The sequence below is a fragment of the Callospermophilus lateralis genome, chromosome 1 (assembly GCF_048772815.1).
Source record: "Callospermophilus lateralis isolate mCalLat2 chromosome 1, mCalLat2.hap1, whole genome shotgun sequence".
Taxonomy (NCBI): domain Eukaryota; kingdom Metazoa; phylum Chordata; class Mammalia; order Rodentia; family Sciuridae; genus Callospermophilus; species Callospermophilus lateralis.
In genome coordinates, this window is record NC_135305.1 from 108435922 (window position 1) to 108448935 (window position 13014).

The window sequence follows — 13014 nt, forward strand, 5'->3', positions numbered from 1 at the left end:
TATGTGCACACACATTCAAACAAATAGACATCAATCTGCAGTAAATTAAGAAAATAATTACTTTTGTTGTTTTCCATTTGAAATTTTGCATATTTGATCCTGCTCTCAATTTCCTGATTCAAGCATTTCCCCATATGTATGATTAATTTAATTTTCAGCAAGGATTATTCAATTGGAAAAGAAGTGTCTCTCCAACAAACAGTCTTTTGAAAACTGGATTTCAAAAAGAAATAATATGAACTCTTATGCACATGATACACAAAAATTAGCTCAAAATGTATTACCATAGAGCTAAAATTACAAAACTTTTAGAAAAAAGAATAAAAAAATTCATGACTGTGGACTTGTAAATAGTTTCCTGAGGTATAACACCAAAATTAAAGACAACAGAAAAAAAAACATATAGGTTGCATTTTATCAAAATTTAAAAGTGAAGTACATGAAAGGACACTATTAAGAAATTTAAAAGCTAATTTACAGAATTGGAAAAACTACTTGTAAATCATTTATCTTACAAGAGTCTATAATCCATACCATATATATATAATAGCATTAACTCATGGAAATAAATGATATACAATTCAATTTAAAATGGTCAAAGGAATTGAATAGGAATTTCTACACAGAAGATACACAAATCAACATCAAGTACACAAAAGATTCTTAGATTATTAGTTATTAGGGAAATGCAAATCAAATCACATTGAGACGTCACTTCATATCCACTATTTTAGTCATATTTTAAAAAAATAGTAAATAACAGAAATTGATGATGATGTGAAAAAAAATTGGAACCTTTTTGCATTGGCTAGGGGGTGCAAAGTGACTTAGCATTTCCCTTTAAAATTAAATCTAGAATTATCATATGACCTAGAAATTCCACTTCTAGGTATACAAATAAAAGTTTTAGTCATGAAAGATGAATAAGCTTTAGTCATGTGCTGTACAACTTTGTGCCTGTAGTTAAGATTGCTAATGTTGATTTGTGCACTTAAAAATTCATTAGGAGCATAGATTTCAAGTTTGATATTCTTATTACAAAAAAAGGAAAAGGAAACAGATGTTAAAACACTTGCTTATAAGTATTCATGAAAATACTATTCACAATACACAAAAATTTATAACAATCCAAATGTGCCTCACTGAAGAATAGGTCAGCATGCAGTATCTCCATAAGGTGAATTTTATTCAGTCATATAAAGGAATGAGGTTCTGATACATGTATGCTGTTATAAATGTTCAAAAGAGGCAACTAAATTAAAGAATCCAGACACAGAATGGCACATACATATGATTTCATTTATACAAAACATCCAGAAGGTGGAAACCCATAGAGTTATAAAGCAGATTGATAGTTGTCAGAGGCTGGGTGGGAAGATGTATGTAGAGTGACTGCTTCACAGAATAGGGATTCCTTTTTGAATGATGAATATCCTTGGAAACTAGCTATAGGTGTGGTTACAAGTTTGTGAATTTACTAAATGACACTGAATTGTGTACTGTAAAATGGTCAATTTTATGTTATGGAGACTTTGCTAACAAGAAATGCAAAAAAAAAAAAAGAGATGTGGTTCTCTATAGATTCTTTATACATGAGAAGTTGCAACACAATACAACAATGTGGATTAGTACTTGTGATAGGATTTCTACCAGATGAGAGATGCCAAAATCTCAAGGTGTTCAGACATTAAGTTGACCTTTCACCTCTACTCTAATAATCTGTCTGACTATAGAATTTATGGTGAGCACCAGAATTCCTGAATCTTATAAGTATTTCTTGTCTTCAGTTGTTCCACCTAGAATTAAGTATTTCTTCTGTTTTACTATTCTTATAAGAAGACACTATTATGGACTTTCAATTAGCCATCACTACCATTGAGGCTCCTTTTCCATATCTTTTATCCTGAAAATGGAAATTATACAAGATTGAGACCCTTCCATGTCTCAGGCATCACTGATCCTCAACACAATCAGAAATGTATGATCACTATCATCTTCCTTCAATGAGGAAAACAGGAAAGGGGAGGCAAATTGATCATGATCAATTTTCAATAAAATGTTCTCACATACCTTAAATTAAAATTTGAGATTTCTAAAATGAGTGATAATGATCAAAACATGGAGATAGAATAGACAGCATCAGATAAAGAGCTTTGATCATGAGTGATAAGTAATGTTATTAAATGTTGATAGGAATTTATAAGGAAAAAGTGCTGCTACTCATAGAAATAAGAAAGTCAGAGAGGGAAAGATTGGAATAAATAAGACCATACACTTAGGCCATGGGAGGGGTTGTTCTTCCCTCTGCATGTTGGTTAAAAAGCTTAAGATCATCTCACTAAGCCTCTTTCTTCTCCTGGGGTCAACTACTCTGTCATGAGAGTGGTTCTGTTGATTCCTCTAATTAATCAAGACAGAGAGTAGAACAGCTCTCAATTCCTCATTCTTTTTTACTTCGCATACAATGAACACATCCAAAAGTTCTTTCTTCATGAGCCTTTCTTATCAATGTTCCCAGGTCCATCAACATAGTCCAAGCTAAAATGAAGACTCAAGACATATTTATACCACCCCACCAGCCTCCTTCCTGGTCAAACTATGTTAAGACATAACTCTCTGTTGAAGTTTATTATTCTCTATAACCAATTTACATTGCACAGTTCTCCTTTTTCTTCTAAGTAAGATCCTGACCTTCTATGTTGTTGACCAGGCAGAGAAAATCTCTCCAGGACCACAGAACATCACTTCTCCCTATGAAGCAAAATCATCACTGTTAACCAACCACTTGTCCCTCCCTAGACATACACTTATATGAACCATTCACACTTTTGTGCCTTTTCACAATCAGTTTTCTGAGTCCACTAGAAAGTTTCTTGGTAAATTCTTAACTCTGGTAAATTCAAAGAAATCTTAGTGCGTCATCCCACTCCTCTACAAATGTGGCACAGGGTTTGTAAGGATGACATGAGAAATCTAAATAATTTTTTTAGGATACTGAATGGTATTTCATCTAGGGATCAGAGTAATTTTGGAGTTTTATCATTGTCTATCAGCAATAGAGTACATTATGATGGTCTGAATGCTCCCCACAAACATAAGCATTTAAATGTAATTGTCAATGTGATAGAACTAGAAGGTAGGGCCTTTAGAAGGTAAGTAATGATTGCCTGCATGGAAGCAATGATTACTCTTTTTGCCTTTTTTTTTTTTAAATCTTACCATGTTAAGACAATGCACTTATCACCTAGGAAACAACACAGCAACAAGGCACCATCTCAGAAGAAGAGATTGACTTTTACCAGACACCAAACATCTTGACCATGATCTTAGACTTCTCAGCCTCAAAAGGTATGAGAAACAAATTTCTACTGTTTATAATTTACCCAGTCTGTGGTATTTGTTGCAGCAGCACAAATCAATTAAGACACCCACATAGAATCTATTTTCTTCATACTACCTTGTGAAATGATCAACTTGTTCACATATATGATTGCTTAAAAATTTCCACTTATCTTAAAAACAAGATACCAGAGTACTTACATGGAGCTAAGACCCTGTGAGATAAGAACTCTACTTTCACTGAATTGCTCTCAGTTTTTAGAGAAATACATGCCCTTCTTAGTCAAGGATCCTTTCACCTCCCACACTCCTCTAATTTAGGACTTAGCTCTCCCTTCTCAAAAACTTTCTTATACTTTGATGAATCCTTGCATGACATCCAGCTGTTATTGAGTCTATTTCCATGTTTTCCTCCTTCCCTATAACTCGCAAACCTGTAGGTGAATTGCTGTCCTTTGAATATTTGTACTGTTTATCTGCATTAATCAGAGTTCCATTTCATGGAAGTTATCTGACAGTTCCACCAATGAATTTCATGCCTGGCACCATGATTAAACATGGTAACTCCTTATTTAACACTGATAAATTGCCTGGAAGATGGAAGGAAGGAAGGAAAAAAGGAAAGAAGGGCATTTTTATTTACAGAAGATAAAGATAAATGTCTTGTCACAGGTCAAGAATCCTCTATTAAAAGTGAGACTCAAAATTATCTTAACGTGAGCTGTATATTTACATATTAAGTGTGTCTCTGCTGACACACCTCACACATGCAACATAAGCCTATATCTTTACTGAAGCATCCTCAGGGATTGCCAAATGACTGACAGCAGTATAAACTCCAGAATATTTTGTAGGTGGATAAGATGTAGAAGTGACGTAGATCCCATGGAGAAGACTCTCTAAGAAGAGAGAAAAGCCCTTGGCTACCCTCAAATGGAAAAGGCCAATTCTGAAAGCTTTGGTTTATCAGTTACTTAATCACAGATCTTGATGAGATGAGAACAAACATATCAAGTAGACAGAGTAGCTGGGAGTCAGGGAAGTTTTTACTTCTGTGTAAATATCTGCAGAGAGACAGGTTCCTAAAAACAAGAACCAGATACTTGGGGTGGAACAGTTATTATTCCTCTGGGACTATTTATATAACCCTATGATGGTCAGAATCCAACTTCTGAGTGGCTATACGTGTGTATGACCATTCCTCTGGGCACCATAGTCTCATTCATCTGCACAACAAGGCCAAGGAAAAGAGACAACAAGTATTCTCATGACCCTGCTGTGCCTTGGTAAAATCTGAAGATAGAGAAGGAGACCTATTCCATAGCCAGGCCCTTGTCCATTAGGAGACCATTGGGAGGAGGAGAGGTCCTGCTCAGACTTTGGGTCACAAATCTCTCACCAAGAACACTCTACTCAGGCTGAGTTTGGGCCCCAGGTTTCATGTGAGGGCAGGTGAGTCATTCCCCAGATATCACAGGTTCTCCGGCTCCGTGGGGAAATGGTGTGACTCTGCTCTAATCCACAAGATGTTCTGAGTTCAGCAGCTAATAGCTGGGACCTGAAAAGTTGGCAAATTCCTAGAAACCAGCTTCTGATATTTTTCCAGAGACCCTGTCAAAACCCACCATCTGCAATGAACCAGGCTCTGTGATCACCTACAAGAAGACTGTAATTATATGGTATTAGGGAATTGTGGAGGCTCATATGTACCACCTGGATAGAGAAGGAATCCTAAGACCTTGAGGCAGTCAGTTCCCACTGGAGCACAGAACAAGTCCAATGGTCTCATCCTGTTCATGACAGAGTATCATACAGGTTGATATCTCTGTAATCATTATAGCCCTGCTGGCTCTGGAGAGCACAGTGATGTCCTGAAGCTGTTGGTGACAGCTGAAATGATTCTCAAGGGTTCCATTTGAGACTGATAGGGGTCTACTCTCTACACATGAATGAAAACTCTGATTTTATTGAAAGTAATTCTTCATCTCATATAAACTTAAGTGTTCAGTATTGGGCTCACTAACTAGATTTAACTCCAAGAAAGAAGACATTCTGTATTATGATCCAGTGACTTAACTGGACACTTTCAGAACAATTATATGAATGTACATGTGTAATCCATGAGTAGTATTCATAGCTACATGAAGAATGAATTAATGAAAGATAAAATGGATGATGAAACCTCAAGTGAACGGAGGGGGCAGGAAGAAGGAGATGCAGCACCAGATTTTCACCTCTTTTGCTCCTGACATTTGTCAACTGCTGATGGCCAACATCTCATCCCCAGATTTGAGTCTTCAGATGTTCAATATATGAAAATTCTCATCTCCAGAAGAATTAACTTATGTGTCTCAGATTGAACAGGAAGCACAAAAGGGCTCCATTATTTCTTACATGGGAGACCATTTTTTTCCTCACTGATCCTAAGCTCTTAAGGTTCAGCTAAACCATATTCCAAGGTGTCTAAAAGTGTCTTAAAAGTCTAAAGACTTTTAAGATCTGAATTAACAAAACACGGGAAGCTGAAGACTCCAACAAGGAGGCCTGAGGAATCCTTTCTATAACCGAGAAAAGGTTTATTGAAGAACTATAGCTCTATCCCAAGAAGTGGGAAATATAAGAATTCAGAGTACAGGGAAAAGACTCAAGTTTTTTCAAGCTCTCACCAACCCCGTTTTATATGATTTTCAGAAGCAGCTGATGCCATCAGCTCCTCACCAAATGAGTCACTCTCCATGCCTGGTGAGTAAGAAAAATTCTGAGAAAGGAAGCTGGGCCCAGAGGATCAAGTTCTATCCAGAGGAGATAATTTGCCTAGGTGGATGTCCAGGCAAACCAGGGTCATTTTCAGCAGCTCTGACCTATAAGACCTTCCCCCTGCCCACATTCTCAGTTCCCAGGGCCCAATATTACATAGTATAAAATATTATCTAGAAGGGCATGGCTAGCTTCATCCTGGAGGTCCTTCATATTCTTTTACTTGAGGCCCACCATAGCCAGAGAGAAACTCCCAATGCACAGAAAGTAAACACAAGAGAGACCAAACCTCATTCAGAGTAGTACATTCTTGGAAATAAATCTGATGAACCTAGGAAGGTCTGCAAATAATCTGAGTAATGAAGTATCTAGAGTGTCAACTGGTCATTTCTACGTGGAGGAATCAAAATCAAAAGTCAGAGACATGATCTGGAGTATTTCTGTACAGGACAATTAAATTTTGATAGTTTTATCTCTACCAAAATTGATTTAATTGACTAGCTCTTCTTCCTTTTGCACACATATGCATAAGGCTAGAATCCACATGGCAGATTTGGGTCCACATCTCTATACACCTTCATGATCTGGTTCACTATTCTGAAACATAATTTTCTTTATTTCTAATTGCCTCTTTCCTTGATGTATGGAGTATTCGTTACTTCAGTTCAGAGTTCCAAATATAGTTCAGTAATAAATGGGAAAACATGAGATTCCAACCAAGAAAAATGAATTCAAAATGATGCCTTAGCAGCCTGCTTAGACCCTACAAGCTCTTCAAGCATTATCAGATGCTGTCTTTCCATTTTTCCTGGGATGTCATTACTCAAAGTCATCACACTGGCATTTGAAGTGATACCCAGTGGTATGCTGATTCTAAAAAGTGATCTAAAAAGTGCTCTGATATTTTTGCATTTGCCAATTTCAGTGGTGCACATACCCCCTTTATGCCCAAATTCAAAATGCCAGTGGAATATCACTGCATACAGAGGTTGGGAAGCCAAGATCAGAAATGTCTTCACAAATGAATATGAGTCATCTGCAGCATATCTCACTGACAGCTCTCAAATATACTTATATTTCATTATATTTTCAAGGTAACTATAATTTTAAATTCCCAAATGATTGACCTTGAAGAGCAGATACAGTATCACCAAGACTTAGCTCTGTTATCTTTAAAATGGGGACACTAATTGGAGCAATCCCCCCCCCTGTTTTAATAAGATATTCCTTAGTTTCTGTAAGGTTTCATGAGAAAGTCTTTTAATGTCCAAATTTATAACAGCAATTGTTTTCCAAGCAATCTAGGCCTTCTTTTTTATCATGCACCTCAATGCAGATGAGATAATTAACAGTTATAAGGATTAATGATAGAACACATTCTAGTGTTCCATAGCATAGTATGGTAACTGGTTGCAAATAGTTAATAACATGTTACATAATAAGTAGTAGAGAGAAATGTTAATGTTCTCAAATATATATTTGAGATAATGGATATACAAATTACCCTGATCTGATCACTACATATTTTACACATGTATTGAAATATCATCTGCTACCAAATAAAAAGAAATAATTATTATGTACCAACTACTTTTTAATTTAAAAAGTATGTGCAGTTTCTGTTACATAGTTATAAAGTCAATTCCACATTTTAGGTAATTTTTAACAGCAGCATCCTTCCTCCAGTACCAAAACCTGTATTTGTTTCCTAGCATTTCAGTAAACAATTACCAAATTTTTTTTCTATATTAAAACAATAGAAATTTTTCCTCTTATTTTGGTAGCTAGATGTTACAAGCCTAGATGTCATCAGGGATATATCACCTTGAATGTTCTAGAAAGTATACTTATTTGTCTCTTCCTACCTTCTGGTGACCCCAGGCACTCCTTGGCTTTTGATAGCATGAATATTCTGTCTTTCTCAATCTTCACAAGATTGGCTGTTCCTGTAACCCTCTGTCTTTACAAAACATTATCCGCTCGATGTCTCTTCTTTGTCCATTAAGGATATCAGCCATATTGGATTAGGAACTATCATAATTCAGTAAAATCTTAACTTAATCAAATGAACAAAGACCCCATTTTCATGGGTATTCATATTCACAAGTATTGAGGTTAGGAATTACAACATATCTCTTTGGGAATCAGTTCAACTTATAACAACACCTACAAGAAATATATTTTTAAAAAGAAATTATATATATATATATATATAATTTATATTTAAATTATATATGTATGTATATTTAAAAAAAGAAATTATATACATAAATACATATACACAAACATATGTATATGTGTTTATATACATATATATATACATAAATATATGTATATGAATGAATGAATTTTACCATAGAGTTGTAATGCTTATGGTGTTCACCTTGCAATCTCAGTGGCATGGGAGGCCGAAGCAGGAGTATTGTGAGTTCAAAGCCAGTCTCAGCAATTTAGCAAGGCCCAAAGCAACTCACTGAGCCCCTGTCTTTAAATAAAATGTATAAAAGGGCTGAGGTTATGGATCTAAGTTTGAGTGGCCCTGGGTTCAACCCCTGGTACCAAAACAAACAAATAAATAAATAAATAATGTATTTCCTAAAACTAAAAACATTTCTAAAATACATTTTAAAAAGAATTAAATAAGTATAAAATGCCCTAGGATCACTAATTGAAAACCTTAAAGTTGTTGAGTTGTCAATATCCTCAAAGGAAATATATAGAAACAATGCAATCCCTAAAAAAAGTCTCAATAGCATTTTCAATGTAAGAATGGAAAATTAACATGGTATGCAAAAGACTTAACACAGCCAAAAAGGATTTTGAAAATAAACAAGTTGAAAGGCTCAGGTTTCTCAGAGCTTCCTACAAAGTTATAGTAATCAAATCATATGGAATTGGCCCAAAGTGAGACATATAAATGTGTGGAATAGTATTGAAGAACAAGAAATGAACCCATACATAAAAATCAATTGATTTTAAATAAGGGTGTTAATGCCATTTAATGGGAAAGCAATAGTCTCTTTGAAAATTGGTGCTGTACAAACTTGGTATTCACATGCAAAAGATGAAGCTGAACATCTATCACACATACCTTCCCTCAAAAAATTAAAACATGTCAATATAGAAGCTGAAATTATAAAACCCTTGGAGGAAGCCACAGAGAAAATTATCATGCCCTTTGGCTTGACAATTGTTTCTTATATGTGTCAATCAAAGAATAATCGACAAAAGAAAAAATAATTTGGACTTCTTTAAAATTAAAATTGGCATTTTGGGCTGGGGATGTTGCTCAAGCGGTAGCGCGCTCGCCTGGCATGCGTGCGGCCCAGGTTCGATCCTCAGCACCACATACAAAACAAAGATGTTGTATCCGCCGAAAATTAAAAAATAAATTCTCTCTCTCTCTCTCTCTCTCTCTCTCTCTCTCTCTCTCTCTCTCTCTTTGAAAAAAATGGCATTTAAATATGAGAGAGAACATGTGATATTTGTCTGACTCATTTTTCATACAAAATGTTCTACAATTTCTTCTGTTTTTCTACAAATGAGAGAAACTGACCTACAAATGATAGCACATCATTTTTGTGAATGAATAAATAGTTCATTATAGAATAATGCATTTAGAATAGTAACTACTAGAAGCTGAGAAGGTGAAGAGAAGAGGGGGTAGAGTAATATTGGATAATACATACCAAAACAGAGTTAATAAACATAATGTTTAAGTGTTCCGTAGAATAGTGGGCAGAGCTATAATTCACAGTAAACTATTATATATTTTATGAATAACCAGAAGAAAGGGACTTGAAGTTTCCAAACACAAATTAATGATAAACACATAGAAACAATAATTACCTTGCTTTAAACAGTATATATTGTATGCATTATTGAATCCTGCCCTGTACCTTAAAAATATGCACAATTTTTATGTACAAATCAATTTTTTTAAATGTTAATGATATAGATATAACTTCTCATTTGATATACATAAGTTGAGTATATGTATTGAGCTATCCCACTATGTCTCAGATATGTACACTTAAAATAAAATATTATTTAAAATCTTATAGTTTATGTACATTAGAAATTTTCATCAAGAGAAAAGACAGGCAATCTACAAAAGTGTAAAAACTTAATTTTAAACTGTATGACTGTTGTATATATAACATGCAAAGACTAGTTTTAACTCAACAACAAAAAGACCAATAACCCAATAATTCATTATCAGATAGAATTAACAACCAATAAAATATACTCACATCATCAGTTATTTAGCAAATAAAAATAAAACCCATACAATAACATCACCTCAGATTCATTTGGCGCATCATAATCCCAAAACAAAAACAAACCACAATAATTTTGAAACAGGAAACTATAAGTAAAGAAATTGGGACCCTTATACATTGATGATAAGAATGTAAAAATAGTTCAAATGGGAAGAAATGTAATAATCCTGTAAAAATTAAATATAGAATTTCTGTATGACCTAGAATTCTACTGCAGGGTATATAGCTGATATAGTTTGTTTGTCTTTTGTTTCTCAAAAATTTGCATACCAGAAGCTCAGTACCCATTTTGTTGGTAATGAGGTAGTAGAACTTTTAGTAAGTAGGACTTAGTGCAAGGCAGTTGGGTGATGAGGCGTCACCTTGAAAATGCTGGTCTCACAGAGTGAGTTAGTTCTTGTTATACTGGATTGGTATAAATCAAGTCTACCCCATGTACTTTGCCTTACTGAAAAAACCACTTCCCCTCCCAATTCTCTGCCATGTAGTGATACTGAAAGTAGAAGCCTCCATATCCAAGCAGATCCTGGTGCCATGTTCTTGAATCTCTAGAACTGTGAGCTAAACACATCTCCTTTCTTTATATAAAGTACACTTCAAAATTTTGTTATGGCAACAGAAAATGGACTAATAACCAAAGGTAGTGAACCAGATATTTAAACACATACTTACATATACATGAGTGTCTATAGAAACACTATTCATGATAAATAATAGGTCAATAAAAACAAAATTAGTCCAGCAACTAATGAAAAGATAAACAAAATGTAGTATCTTCATACACTGGTCTATTATTTAGCCATTTTTAATATTCTTAAAAATGGAAAAGTGGCACATGCTACATTATTAATGAAACTTGAAAAATATGAAACTATGTGAAAAAGCCAGATATGAAAAATCATATCTCTTATGATGCTGTTTATATAAAATATCCAGAAGAAGGAAAAGCACAGAAAGAGAAAGAAGATTGAAGGTTGTCAGGAGCTATGGAGAAGAGGGAATGGAGAGCTACTCCTTAATACAATGAGTTTCCTTTTGGGATAAACAAAATATCTCGAAACTCGATGGGGGAGTTGGGGAGGGTGGTAGTTGGACAAAAATGTGAATTTACTAAATCCCACTGAATTATACATTTCATAATGGCCAGTTCTGTGTAATGCAAACTTTATATCAATAAAAAGAAATTCAAGGAAAAAAACATGATTCCCTGTAGATCCCTAATTCCTTAAGAAGTGGAACTATAACAAAATTGGTTTTTCTTTGAAGTAGAACTCAAGTCAGTCAGAGATGCAGTAAGTGCCACAGTGCTAGGGCCTTAACCCACTGTTGAAATTTTCTTCTTCACTCTTCCATATGATTTGTTTATTAACCCATATGAGCACAAGCGTTTTTGTATTCTTTAAGCCTGTGTCACTCCACTAAGTATTATTAATGTTTCTGAGTAGCTTGTTGGTCATGAAGGCAGATTTGGAGGCTTCCAAACTGCCATTCCTCACATATGTACTATGTAACCTCTGTCTTAATATGGTCACTAAACTGCACCTTAGAGGGTCCTCTATGTCCAGATACATCAGATCCCCAGAATAACTCTGAGCAGTGGGGTCATTATCATTTTCCTACAATGAGAAAAGTGCTAGAGAAGATGTTACCTGCTCCAGGTCAACTATCAATAAATGTTCCCCCATGCTTTGAATTAAAACCTGTGAATTTCCACCAACTAGTTCTTTTGCTCAATCAAGATATTGTGGAGATAGAATCCATAGTATCAGAGAAGAGGAAAAAGTCAGGAGGAAAAAGATAGTGAGGGACTAGAAAAGGTTCAGACATGCTGATGATGATATATAAAGAAAAAATGCTTATATAAATAAAGGAGCCAGAGAGAGGAAGTTTGGGAGGAAAAAAACCCACATACCCAGGAAATGAGGGAGGTTATGCTTCCTACTATAAGTTGGTTAATAGTCTTATAAACCCAAACCTCTTCCTTCTCCCGTCGTCCTCCATCCGGTGACCGTTCCTCTGACTCCTCCAGTCTTACAAAGGTCCTTAGTTCCGAACCCTCTTCTGTTTTACATGCAATGAACAAATCTAACAATCAGTCCCCTGAGTCCTCATATCAATGGCTCCTTAAGTGGAAATAACAAGGTCATCACTAGGAAGTTATGGGGAACAGCAAAATTGCTTAGAACAACAAAGAGGTATGGTTTCATCAGTAGGAATGACACAAGGAAGATGGAGTTTGCACAACAGACTGCCATAAAGAGGACTAACCCAAGAGGGACCTTCACAGTATAGGACGTGGAGAAACTATGGACTTTTGATATTAATGAAAGAGAAAGGTATATAGAGGCAGTAAGTTTTAAAGGAACTGATGTTGTTCTAGATCATGCAGTAAATATGCAGGAGATTGGAACCACTACAGACACTATACACATTCTGGGGTTCTTCATGCAATTGTTAGCAGAATTACCAGGATGCTGGGACTGAGAAAAAGAAATAGACATCAGAGAGCTCTTCTGAAGGTAGGCCAAGTCATGCTTACCCTATTACAGTTGCATGTGTACACCATACTATCTACAGACACACCATAGATATCAACCACTCTCTCTCTCCTGTGTGTTTCTCACTCCTATCAGGG